Source organism: Eurosta solidaginis, chromosome 2, assembly GCF_040869045.1.
Source record: "Eurosta solidaginis isolate ZX-2024a chromosome 2, ASM4086904v1, whole genome shotgun sequence".
In the NCBI taxonomy this organism is placed as follows: domain Eukaryota; kingdom Metazoa; phylum Arthropoda; class Insecta; order Diptera; family Tephritidae; genus Eurosta; species Eurosta solidaginis.
The window spans coordinates 232,666,026-232,679,372 of NC_090320.1; the positions used below are offsets into that span (position 1 = coordinate 232,666,026).

The window sequence follows — 13,347 nt, forward strand, 5'->3', positions numbered from 1 at the left end:
TGAGCACCACATAGTATAAGCCAGGGATGCACCTTAACGTTAAGCTAATCGTTTATCAAAAAATTTCCACCGTTTCCGTTGAAACACTTCGAAATATTATCGATAAAGAAATTATCAAGATTAATTGTATCTCGTTTTTAACGGAAACGAAGAGCTTTCGTTAACGTTAAAAACGTTAACAAAAACGTGATACTTCATGTTTGAATTGTGCTGGCAATGCTATAGCCATGGTGAAGCCGTAAGGTGGCAACAGCGAGCGGACATACACACAAACTGCATGTAATTTGTTTGTGTAATTCGTTGGTGGTAATGTCAAAAATACTCTGAGAAATGTTCGTACTGTCAAAATTCATGAGAAAAGTTGCAATCAGCTTAGCTAATGCTTTCACCTTTAATGACTCCGCCACCAGTCAGCTTTGCCAGCATAGTTTGAAATTAATAATCAACATAAACGATTTGATTTCGTTTTGATACGGCAGAAAACGAAACAAAATCATTTCGTTAATTTGACTTTCTTAACGGTAATAAACGAAACGAAATGACTTTGTTTCGTTTATTAACGTTAATTATCGCAACGAAATGATATCGGTTCGTTGGTTAAGCATGCCTGGTATAAGCAACCAACTGGGTTTTGGACCACCCCAATTTTTTTGGAGTAAACGAGCTATAAGCAAAAAAAGAATTTCTCCATTTTTCGAAGTTAGCCTGCAAAAAACAGCTATGAGCTCTCGAAATTTTTCTTTCGAAGTTCTTATTTTAGGTATTAGATTATGTTTATGAAGACATTTTGACATTGCTCACGTTTCCATTAAAATATTTTACCAACATCTTCGAACGAAAATCCCCATAACGAAATCCCAGAACCGCCACTGGAATGTCAAATAATCGACATAATTTAATTGCTCTCTTATAACGGATTCCTGGAATATGCTTTAGAAAAAAATCTAGTTATAAAATATTAGAAACTGGATATATAAAATTCGGTAAAATATATGTTCTACCTATAGTCTTTAACAAGCTGTGAAGTGGGTGAACGCTCACGCATAAAACGAATTTCATTTCGCTTGGCTGCAAAAAACACTATCCGACTACTATAATAACAGCAAAAGTTTAATCAATATCAAAAAATAAAACTTTACTCAAGATGAAATTAATGATATGTAGGTGTAGTGGTTATAGTAATAATCAGAGTCAAAAATATTCAACAATACTTACTTCCCAGTGCTTGATACGTTTCTCTTAACTTTGCAGCTACAATTCTGTTGATCGCCTCGGTCGCAACGTATCTACAAGCGGCGCCATTATATGGATTGGACGATGACGTGGTAGTACTAACTCTTGACAACTTTGATCGTCTCGTTATCAATGGTGTTGATATTTGGGTTATTGAATTCTATTTCCCATGGTGTATGCATGCTCTAGCATTTCAACCAGAATACAAAAAGGTAGCGACAAAATTAAAGGGTGTTGTCAAAGTGGGAGCTATCAATTCAATAGAACAAAGCGAAATTGCCGATCGTTATGGAATATATCAGTCGCCCATCATTAAAATATTCGGTAAAGATAAAAATTCGCCCTTAAGCTATAGTAATGAGCGCACTGTTGATGCTGTTGTGGAGGCCGCACTTGCTGAGGTTAATAAAAAGGTATAAAGTGGCTGAATGTTTTTAACAATAGCGATGAGCTGTACTAATTAAAAGCCTTTTGCACAATAAATATACACGAAAATCAAACTTTTTTCCAACTTTATTTTGAACTAGCTATTGCAGGAGAAGGACGGATGCAGCAAGGTAATCGCATATGCAGATGACCTCGCGCTGTTAGTTAGCGGGAAGTTTCCGCAGACACTATGCGATCTAATGCAAACTAAGCTGAGACTGGTGGAGAACTGTGCCAGGAGTAAAGGTCTATCGGTCAATTCAGCCAAAACTGAACTGGTGGTTGGACTTATAACCAGCCACATAGCATTCGGGAAGCATGCACAATGGCTGGGTGCTCCTTATAATGATTACTGCAGGAGCTTGCAAAGACGAAGAGGAGATAGCAACAGTCAAGCATTTTCTGTGCGACTGTCCTGCGCTTTGGCGCAAGAGGAAGAATCTCTGCGATCTCCCTTCTTTGACGATCTTTGTGATCTGGCTAAGTTGGAACCTAAGAAATTCCTGACATTTGCTGAATCGACCTGTTGGTTTGAGTAGGCGAGAGATCCACGTAGTATCACAATGGTACCTTTTGGGCCTAAGTGCACTGGTGCTCGCACCGGTAGCCACTCTAACCTAACCATCCTAACATTTATTTTTGCAAGGAATTTGGTATTCTTTTTCGAATTGCTTATGGATATAATATGAAAATAAGGCGTGAGTATCAAGTACTTGTCAAGTTCTATATGTAATAATACATCAAGAAAACTTATATTTAAATTAACTACACCATATCCAGATTGATTTTAGAAATGTGAATTGGAATTAAGAATAGTCAGTTGGATTCTTGAGAGCGTCAGTTGGATTTCAGAATTGTCAATTTGATTTTCGAAAGCGTCAATTTGATTTTAAAATGGTCAGTCAGTTTTTTCGAAAGCATGTATTGGATTTAAGAATGGGCAGATGGATTTTTGAAAGCCTCAGGTGGATTTTAGAATTGTCAATTGGATTTTATAAAATGTTATTTGGATTTTAGAAAGTATAAATTGGATTTTAGAAAATGTTCAAAAGATCAAATTTACTATTTATGAAATCCAATTGATCATTTCTAAAATCCTATTTGGGTAATTCAAAATAAATTTGCAAGAGTAAAGAACTGGCAATTGGATTTTACAGAGTGAGAATTGTATTTTAGTTATCGTGAACATAATTTTGTTTACATTTCTTTGCATTTTTTCACCACTGGCGTTTTCTAGAATTCATTTGGTTTTTTTCAAGAATCAATTTACGTTTTCTAAAATCCAAATGACGCTTTCATAATTTCAACTGACGCTTTCGAAAATTCAACTTCTATTGGAAAATCCAAATAACGCTTTCCAAATTCAAATTGACAATTCTAAATTCCAACTGACGCTTTCGAAAATCCAACAGACTACTCTAAAATCAAATTAAATCTTTCTAAAATACAGTAAACACTTTCTAAAATCCAACTTGAAATGGTGTAGATCTCGCCCAGGTGTTGAAGTTAAACTTCATCTTCAACTTTACCAGAAACAAATAATTTCGGACTTTGTAGAAAGAGTCTGGTCAGTTTCCGAAACAACCGACACCTACAAATTATTGTTTTGCTATCGGCTTGTTATCAACAGCGAAGTTATCTACTTTTTATCGCCGATTCATCAGCTTCCGTTTTTTCTTTTCGGCTTGTCATGGTCGGGTGACAGATGATTTTATAGTGAAGTTTTATCGGTTGCTGTTTCAAATCAAACTGATGAGTCGTCCATAGCATGCCGATAACATATTGGAAACACTTTGATAAAAAATAGTTAACTTTTCTATATCATATCGATAACTTGTAATATTTCTTTTTCATAATTTTATCATTAAAAAATCGATAATCATTCGATCACTTTTTGCTTTAATATCGATAACTTTTCGACCAAAAATACATAACTTTTTGTTAATAGGTCGATAAATTTTCGTTAACAAGACATTAAAAAATCAGTATCTCATTGGCAGCGTTTGTTATCGATAGCATATTTATAACTTTTTACAAAAACAAACCGATAACTGATCGATAACAAACCGTTAACAATTTAAAAGAAATTCATAACAGGCTGTCTGGTTACGGTTCCGACTTCGGCCTTGACGTCCAATCTTTCCTGATCACCTCTCCTTATTTTTATTTCCATTTCTAGAACTACACCCTCGTCCTAATTGGCTTAATGACACGTACTTCTCTCTGAAAACTCCTCATTTTCAACTTAGAAGGGGAGAATTGTATGGTATTATGGTTATGCCTGGTATAAAAACCGCTTCATACCAGCTCCACTGCTCCTATGAAATTGTTGTTATGTAAAATTATTTCGAAGCGTGTTCCATCTCATGGAATTGAAGGGTCTTTATTCAGCAGCAGCAGGGTTGGGCCTATAAGCTGTTTACATTGTTTACAGCAATTGTTTACGTAAACAATTCAATTTTGTAAACAACTGTAAACAATTCATTTCTTTGCTTTTTTATGAGTCAGAAATTATCTACTACTAATTAAGTATTTTCACTATTTTTCAAACAGTTTTCCAAGCTTGTAAAAAAATAATAAAAAAATACGCTTTAATATTTAGTATTTTAATATTTTTTATTCATTTTCACTGTCCAATTCTTCATTGTTTTGGTCAATTTTCATTTTATAATAAATAAAAAGTAACTTTTTGGACCTTTCAAATCGATCTGTTTTACTTGGCAGTTTACAGTATAAGTTGAAATTACATATGCTGGTAAATGTCTACAATTGTTTACAATTGTTTACAATGAAAGTGTAAACAGTCCAAAAAATGTTGTAAACGCGCAACCCTGAGCAGCAGAGAACCTATTTTGTGAAGACAGCAAAGGCCCAAGGAATGTTACAAACTAAATACGTCGGCGCGATTCAAAATATACTATCAGAATATAGCAGGAATAGATATTAGAAAAAATTGTAAGTTTACAAACGTCGATGGTTACTAGGACATGTTTCTGAATTTCACTTCTTCATCAGCTAGCTTTTCGGGAGCTGAGCGTTGAACTCGAATCTCCAACATTCATATCAGTGCAAGCCTTTAGCTGCTAAGCCATATGAAAAGGCTTGCACTGATATGAATGTTGGAGATTCGAGTTCAACGCTCAGCTCCCGAAAAGCTAGCTGATGAAGAAGTGAAATTCAGAAACATGTCCTAGTAACCATCGCCGCTTGTAAACTTACAATTTTTCTCTAATATCAATTACAAAAACCATTGTATAAAGCAATATGAGCAAAGCTCGCTAATTAAATACATATGATCATATAGCAGGAATATGAAACCGATGCGTATGTGATGATAACATTATCGTTTAGGTAGATACGTGACTTAAAGTTGAGTTCTTTAGTGCTATTTTAACAGTAATCCAAAGAAATAAAAATATTGGCGCATAGTCATAGTTAAAATAAAAATAAAATAAAAAAATTTTAAACACTTCCTTTATATAAATGGACAAAAATCAGCGAAAAATTTCTCCTTATATAAAAACATATTCTTGCTAAACTTTGATTTTTAAATTTTGACATAGAAAAAGTAAAAATATTTATAAGAAGTAAAAATATAAAAGTGGAGCGCACATTACTTGTATTGGAAAGTTGGTAGGAAAGGAGATATTATTAGTTAATCAATTGTGCTCCACCTTTATATTTTTACTTCTCATAAATAGTTTTGCAATTGTTATGTCAAAATTTAAAAATCAAAGTTCATCAAGAATATGTATTTATATAAGGAGACATTTTTGATTTTTGCCCATTTATATAAAGGAAGGGCTTACAATTTTTTTATTTATTTTTTTTTCCTTTTCTTACACTTTCTCGGTGCCTTAACCCTATCTGTTAAGTTTTACGCTTGTAGCTCAATGAGAACTTACATAAAAATCAATTCCGAAATTCCCTCCGTTCCGTTTGATTTTTCTAAATATCTCAGTCCGTGCGCCCCCTAGCGAAACTTTTTGTATTGTGTCATCGGCTGTCATCCACCTCTGAATTAAGTTTTAAATGTTTAGCCTCTAGCTCATCGAGAAGTTACTTAAAAGCTGATTTGAAAATTTTCGAATTCTTATCTAATTATTTCGATCCGTGCGCCACCTAACGGATTTTTTTCCTTTTGTTGCATTGCCACGATGTTCTAACCTATGTGTAAAGTTTCATGTTTGTAACTCGATGAGAAGTTACTTAAAAGTCGATTACAAGATTTGTATGAAAAGCGGACAACCATTCAACCGACCTAATATAAAGGAAGTAATAAAATAGGTTTTATATTTACTTGCAGATTTTTTGAAAGATAGCTTATAGAAAATTATGTAAAAATGCTGTAACTAAATTTAAAACCTATTTTATTTTGACTATGACTATGCGCCATTGTAATTACCAATACTACTCGTGGTGGTGAGGTATGTTTACCGGTTCGAAACCATTTTAAAGGTGCCGTGGTTGCCCTTAAAAACGCCGATTGAAAAAATTCCTAGCAGTGGGAAACATAGTCCAGGGACTAATAAAGAAAGAGATCGGGGAATGGTCACGTAATAGCGAGGAGTCCCTTGAGGTGCTTTTCGATACACATTTCCAATCGGGAGAAGATTTGGAAGAGCTAGCCGACAGCACTCACATTTCGATCGCGGAGCGGGTAGTACCGGGCCCAGATGGTATATTCCCGGCAATGCTACAAGTTTAAAGTAGGGTGGTCGTGGAATAGTTTAAAGTGATGTACCGCACTCTTGGAGAACTGCTCGTGTATCTTTCCTGCCAAAGGCGGGGCAGAACGGTCACATGTATCCCAAAGACTATAGACCCATTAGGTTAGGTTAGCTTGAACTGGGCGGTCAATAAAGACCTCTCATAGACTGAATGTGTCCATAGTGTTACCAGAATTTGTTTGACGACCAAACGGAAGAACCCCAATCAGGTGCCGGGACATGTGTTATAGAATAACTCCGTCCTCTTGGCATAAACTAGCAGTTTTCTAAGACCCAGCTTAATTGCTGCCTCAAGATCTGGTAACTCTGCCGCCCCTAATAGCTGGAGCCTTAACCTGGCGAGCGCAGGACATGAACACAGAACGTGCTCAACCGTTTCTTTCTGCAGCTCACACTTCCTACACTTGCTGTTACAGACGAGGCCCAACCTACAAGCATGTGACGCCAGAAGGCAGTGTCCAGTCAGTACACCGATCGTGAGCCGTAAGTCTTCTCTCTTCAGAGGTATGAGGCACTTTGTGAGTCTAACATCGTAGGCTTTGCACATGATCTTAGAAATTTTGCAGCCCCACGCTTTTGTCCAGACTTTTCCTGCTTAATGGATGATATGCAACTCTGTCTCCTTTTGATTTCTCCCAAACGGATTGGAACGTCTATCGTCGACTCAGCGAGTGTTGCAGCCTCCTTTGCCAACTCATTGGCCTTTTCGTTACCTTCTATCCCGGCCTGAGAGAAGTTTTTCCAATGCTTCTTTGCATTCCAGAACACTTCTTGATGAAGTACTGTGTGATATTATTGCCTTAATTGCAGCTTGATTATCAATATATAAATTGACGCGACTGCAGCTTAAGCACGCTTCCTCCAGAATTTCTGCTGCTTTCTTCACTGCTATAATTTCCACTTGAAAAACGCTGCAGTAATCTGGCAGCCTTTAGGATCTACTTATTTCTGGGTCGACACAGTAAACAGCAGACCCAACCCCTTTCATTAATTTGGAACCATCGGTATACACGTGTATACCGTGTTTTGCCATTTCTGCACCCCGGCACCAACCCTCCGGCTCAATTGTGGCCCCAATATATTCCGCTTGCCCGATATTAGATGGCGCTATACTGCTGTGGCCATAAGGCCTGCACGCAAGCTGCCCCGAGGCCTTAAGCCTTGTTGCCGTTGCTAACGGGATGTTTTTGGCCGTTAGGTCTGCAGGCAGGATGTGTAGAATGGCATGCAATGCTGCTTAAGGGGTAGTTTTTAAGGCTCCCGTTATGTTAATCATTGATAATCTGCATTCCCTCTATAGTTTTTTGGTATACGTACTTTTTTCTGTGGCTGTCCACCAAACAAGAATCCCATAGTAAAGTATGGGTTTGACAATTGTCGCAAATACCCAATGAGAGAGTTTGGGTGATAGGCCCCACGTGCATCCTAGCATCCTCCTGCATGCATAGCGTGCCGCGGAGGCTTTCTTCGCTCTCTCTTCCACATAGAGTTTTCACGACAACTTACTATCTAGTATAACTCCTATATACTTTGTGCTTCATTTTTCTTGCAGGGTTACCCCTCCAAGCTTAGGCTTAGTCCAATTATACTTCCTAGTAAATAATACTAGATCGGTTTTTTCCGCGTTGGCGGTTAACCCGACTCCAGATGCCAAGGCATGTACATCCCGAAGTGCCTGATCCATCAGAGAGCTGAGTGTTCTTAGGCATCTGCCGCTTATGATAAGAGAAACGTCATCTACATATGCCGTAAGTTTGACTGGTCCTCCGTCAAACCGCTTAAGCAATTGGTTAATAACCAGCATCCGAAGCATTGGTGATAAAACCCCACCTTATGGCGTTCCTTGTAACTAATGTCCAGAGAGTACTTAGATTATGGAGGGAACACACCTCTGCTCTCCCAACTGGAGGAAAAGATTTACTGCACAGAGATGACGAACCCGATCCCGCAATCGATGACGATGGAATAAATGCCCCGCCCCCCCCCCCCCCCCGATTATGACGAAGTCAGAATAGCAATAACAAGATTGAAAAACAACAAGGCCGCGGGCGCTGATAGATTGCCTGCGGATAGATTGCCTGCGGCGGCGAGGAGTTGGTAAGGCGCATGCATCAGCTTCTTCGCAAAATATGGGCGGACGAGTGCATGCCCGACGATTGGAATCTAAGTGTTCTGTGCCCAGTCCAGAAGAAGGGGGATACTGCAAACTGCACCAACTATCGCGGAATCAGCCTTCTTAATATCGCATATAAGGTCCTGTCGAGTATATTGTGCGAAAGATGGAAGCCCACCGTGAATCAACTGATTGGACCTTATAAGTGAGGTTTCAGACCTGGTAAATCTACCATCAACCAGATTTTCACAATGCACCAAATCTTGGAAAAAACTCGCGAAAAAAGAATCGACACACATCACCTCTTCGTCGGTTTTAAAGCCGCCTTCGACAGCACGAAAAGCAGCTGCCTATATGCCGCTATGTCTGAATTTGGTTTCCCCGCAAAACTTATACTGCTGTGCAAAATGACGTTGAGCAACTCGATCAGCTCAGTCAGAATTGGGAACGACCCCTCTGAGCCGTTCGAAACTAAACGAGGTTTCAGACAGGGTGACCCCCTATCGTGCGATTTCTTTAATTTGATGCTGGAGAAAATTTTACTAGCAGCAGAACTTAACCGCTGTGGAATAATATTCTATAAAAGCGTGCAATTACTGGCGCATGCTGATGACATTGATATCATCGGCATAAACACCCGCGCCGTTAGTTCTGCTTACTCCAAACTGAAAAAAGAAGCGGTAAAGATGGGTTTGGTGGTGAATGAGGACAAGACGAATTACCTGCTATCATCGAGCAAAGAGTTAGCGCATATGCGCTTTGGCAACCACGCTACTGTTAGCAGCCATAATTTCGAAATAGTAAAAGACATCGTTTATTTGGGAACCAGCATCAACACTAGCAACAATAGTTGGTTTTTTTTGCAAGCGAGCTTGAAAAAAACTCTTCAACTAGCTAAAGAGTTTCATTATGGCAAAACCATACAGATGGTGGAAGTTTATTAGCTAATTTTTACTTTCTTTAGCTGATATGACATTTCTACTTCTTGCGCATATCGAAGATAGTGTGCAGTCAGTGCGCGCGGTAAAGGAGCGGCATTCTAGCCCGGACAAAGAATTAATGTTAGAACGGGAACAAAGAGATAGGGAGCTTAAGAGAACCCTCTCAAAATATTGGGCTGCATTAAGAATTATGCAGCGCTAGGGCCCAGTGGATCACTCAACCAACGATGAGAGCGATCGCTTGGCATAGGCCCGTGAGTCAGTGGAAGAATGTCGAAGACAATTCACAGACGAAAGCTTTGCTGCGAACAACCCTCAATTTTGCAACCGCATCGAAGAGGAAAAAGGCCCCTGGAGGCAAGAGGCAGCGATCGGCTGAACCTGACGAGCCTGCTTTTAAGAGGCAGAAGGGGGAGGGTAAACGCCCCAGTCCATGAACCAGAAGGCGAATTAGCCGGAACGCCAGGAACCAAACCTCAAAATCTGCAAAGCGGATACAAGAGGAAAATATAAGTACTTTAAAGCCATGTACCTCAAAAGCTGTAATACAGGAAGAGGAAGGCAATAATGGCTTGAGAAGCAAAGACACAAGTGTTAATAAGCTAAAGGGAGATAACAATCAGACTTAGACGATACTAAAGGGAGCTAACGCTGAGACTCCGGTTTTCACCGAGAAGAAGATGAGTGAAGTTTCGAAGCAGTCCCTGACTGTGGCACTAATAAATTGCAGAGTCCCCAATGGGCAGATGTCAACCGAAAAGTCCGTAGAAGGGGAGGTGATTAGTATTATGATCAAAATGATGCATGATGAACCAAACAGATCGCTACCAGCCCTCGAAACAGCTGGATGGCGCAATAAGACGACTTTAGGATGGCTGCAGAGAGTTGTTCCAGACCTTCAAAAACAAAAGGCGCAGGTTGAAGGTGGTGTACAGGACATTTATCCCAACGATACCAAAGGCCAAGGTTTGGATCCCCCGATACGCTTATAGCGGTGGAGGTGGAAAAGGACCTCCATAACCTGAAAGTAGCGGCAAATGATGGGGGCAAAGGCGCAGTGGCAGAGGTGCACGAGCAAATCAATGGTGCTGAAAACCTTAAGAAAAACCAAAACATGCTAAAAGCAGGACAGGTGGATAAAGCCACGAGGGCCTGGAAGTAGCAGAAAAAGACAAGGGTATAAGCGTAGACACGGATGTATTGGAAGTGGACAAACAGTTCAATGATGCTGCGAGTCTAACAAAGACGCTTCGAGCAGGGGAGGGAGAAACGGACCTCAAGATTCAGAAAACAGCTGAAAAATGCATTGCGTGAACGCAGTGGCGGATAATTTGGAGGGAGGCAAACAACTCAATGGCGCCGCGAGTCTCACAGATAAACATCCAACACAGTAAAGTGGCTCCTCACTCTTGAGGAGCGTTCGTTTGATGTGGCGCTGATACAGAAGCCATGGCTTTCATCTGGAGGAAAGCTTTCTGGACTCAGCGCTCGCGGATTCAGCGTTTATTACGCAAAGACGGAAAGCAGGGTTAGAGCTGCATTCATGGTAAGGAAACACCTATACTCGTGCATTCTGCCTAACTTCAGCACCGAAGACCTAGCAGTAGTCGCAATAGAGGGAAAGAAAGAACATTCCCTTATCCTAGCATCCTGCTACATGGCCCATGACGTGGAAGCCCCACCAGAGGAGTTCAAAAGGCTGGTGGATCAAGAAGGGTGTAGAACACGGCTTGTCATAGGCATGGATGCGAATGCGCTTCACAAATTTCAGAAAGATGTATCAGGAAGACTGGGGCAGCCTAAAGAGTTTGCCACCGTAGAGGAGTTGGAGGAGTGCAACAACTTCTTATCAAAGGCCCTGACAACTGCGTACAACAGAGCTTGTCATCTGAGAAGATTCTAGGGGAAGCAAAAGCCACCATGGTGCAGTAAGGAGCTGAGTTTTCTTAGAGGGAGGTAAAAAAGATTTTTAAGCTGGTAAAAGTTGCGGAAAGCGAGGAGTGCTGGGACTGATAAAGAGATCTGTTGAGGATCTATAAACGTGAAATCAACAGGTCAACGCGGGTTTCATGGAAGAATTTCTGTGCCGACATAGAATGCTCCAGCGAAACCCCGAGACTGAGGAAAGGGCTATCTAAAGGAGATGCAGTTCAGGGACTGATAAAAAAGGACGACGGGGAATGGTCACACAGTTGTGAAGAGTCCCCTGAAGCGCTACTTAACACACACTTCCCATCAGGAGACGATGCGCAAGAGTTATGTAACCACGTCTACAGTCATAATACGGATCTAGAGGTACCAGGATTGGTGACAAAGACCAAAATTGAATGGGCAATAAAAACGTTTGCTATGTTCAAATCGCCGGGCCCAGAGGGGATATTCCGTGCTATTCTGCAGATGGCCGGTGGAACAATTATAGAATGGCTAAGAATAATCTTTGAGGGCGGCATACAACTGAACCACATCCCGCAATCTTGGAGAACGGCCCGAGTAGTCTTCATACGGAAAGCGGGAAAAGCCAGTCATCTGCACCCGAAAGACTACAGGCCTATTAGTTTGATATTTTTTCTACTCAAAACCCTAGAGAGATTCAAAGATGTATTTATAAAATCAAAAATGAACGACGAATCTTCAGCACAACATGCTTACACCAAAGGCAAGCCAGTCAATACTGCATTGCATAGGGCGGTTATGAACATAGAGAAGGCCTTGGAATGCCCTTAATATGCCCTAGGTGTTTTTCTGGAAATGGCCGGAGCTTTTAACAATGTCTCGAAATCCAGCTTTAGCAAATTAGATCGGCTCCATGTTAAGCTGCAGAATCCGCGAGTGCTGAGTCCAGAAACCTTTCCTCCAGATGAAAGCCATGGCTTCTGTATCAGCACCACATCAAACGAACCTTCCTCAAGAGTGAGGAGGAGCTCGCTCGATGCCACTTTACTGTGGTGGAGGTTTATCTGTAAGACTCACAGCGCCATTGAGTTGTTTGTCTCCCTCCAAATTATCAGCCACTGCGCTAACGCAATGCATTTTTCAGCTGTTTTCTGAATCTGGAGGTCCGTTTCTCCCTCCCCTGATCGAAGCGTCTTTGTTCGACTCGCAGCATCATTGAACTGTTTTTCCACTTCCAATACCTTCGCCTCTACGCTTATACCCTTGTCTTTTTCTGCTACTTCCAGGCCCTCGTAGCTTTATCCACCTGTCCTGCTTTTAGCATGTTTTGGTTTTTCTTAAGGTTTTCAGCACCGTTGATTTGGTCGTGCAAGTCTGCCACTGCGCCTTTGCCCCCATCATTTGCCGCTACTTTCAGGTTATGGAGGTCCGTTTCCACCTCCCCTGCTTTAAGCGTATTGGGGTTATTGTCCTGAGGACTCCTCTCTTTAAGGCGTATAAATATACTACCTGCGCCCCAGGACATTTTCCCAAGCTTTGAGTGCAACAGATCCTCCGATTCCTGGAGTACCCTCCAATCCCGTATTGATATGTTGCCGCTGCAGTATGCTAAGCGTGTATTCCGCCTTCACCACTCGGGGGATCCAAACCTTGGCCTTTGGTATCGTGGGGATAAGTGCCCTATGCACCACCTTTAACCTTGCGCCTTTTTGTTTTTGAAGGTCTGGGACAACTCACTGCAGCCATTCTAAAGCCGTCTTATTGGTGCAGGTCATCAGTTTAACCCCGTTGCGCCATCCAGCTGTTTCGAGGGCTGGTAGCGGTCTGTTTGGTTCATCATGCATTATTTTGATCATAATACTAATCAGTTTCCCTTCTACGGACTTTTTGGCTGACATTTGCTCATTGGGGACGCTGAAATCTATTAGTGCCACAGTCAGGGACTGCTTCGCAACTTCACTCATCTTCTTCTCGGTTAAAACCGGAGTCTCAGCGTTAGCTCCCTTTAGTA

At 40.8% G+C, this 13,347-nt stretch overlaps 1 protein-coding gene and 1 long non-coding RNA gene across 6 annotated transcripts in view; one reads left to right on the forward strand and one right to left on the reverse strand.

Moving 5' to 3' along the window:
• The window catches only part of jhamt (juvenile hormone acid methyltransferase), a 144,347-nt gene that overhangs the window by 121,462 nt on the left and 9,538 nt on the right, over positions 1 to 13,347 (reverse strand). The gene's annotated exons all lie outside the window — the stretch shown is intronic.
• Positions 974 to 1,733, forward strand: LOC137242650 (uncharacterized). Its single transcript, XR_010950320.1, has 2 exons — positions 974 to 1,160; positions 1,252 to 1,733. It is a non-coding gene; the product is annotated as an uncharacterized lncRNA (long non-coding RNA).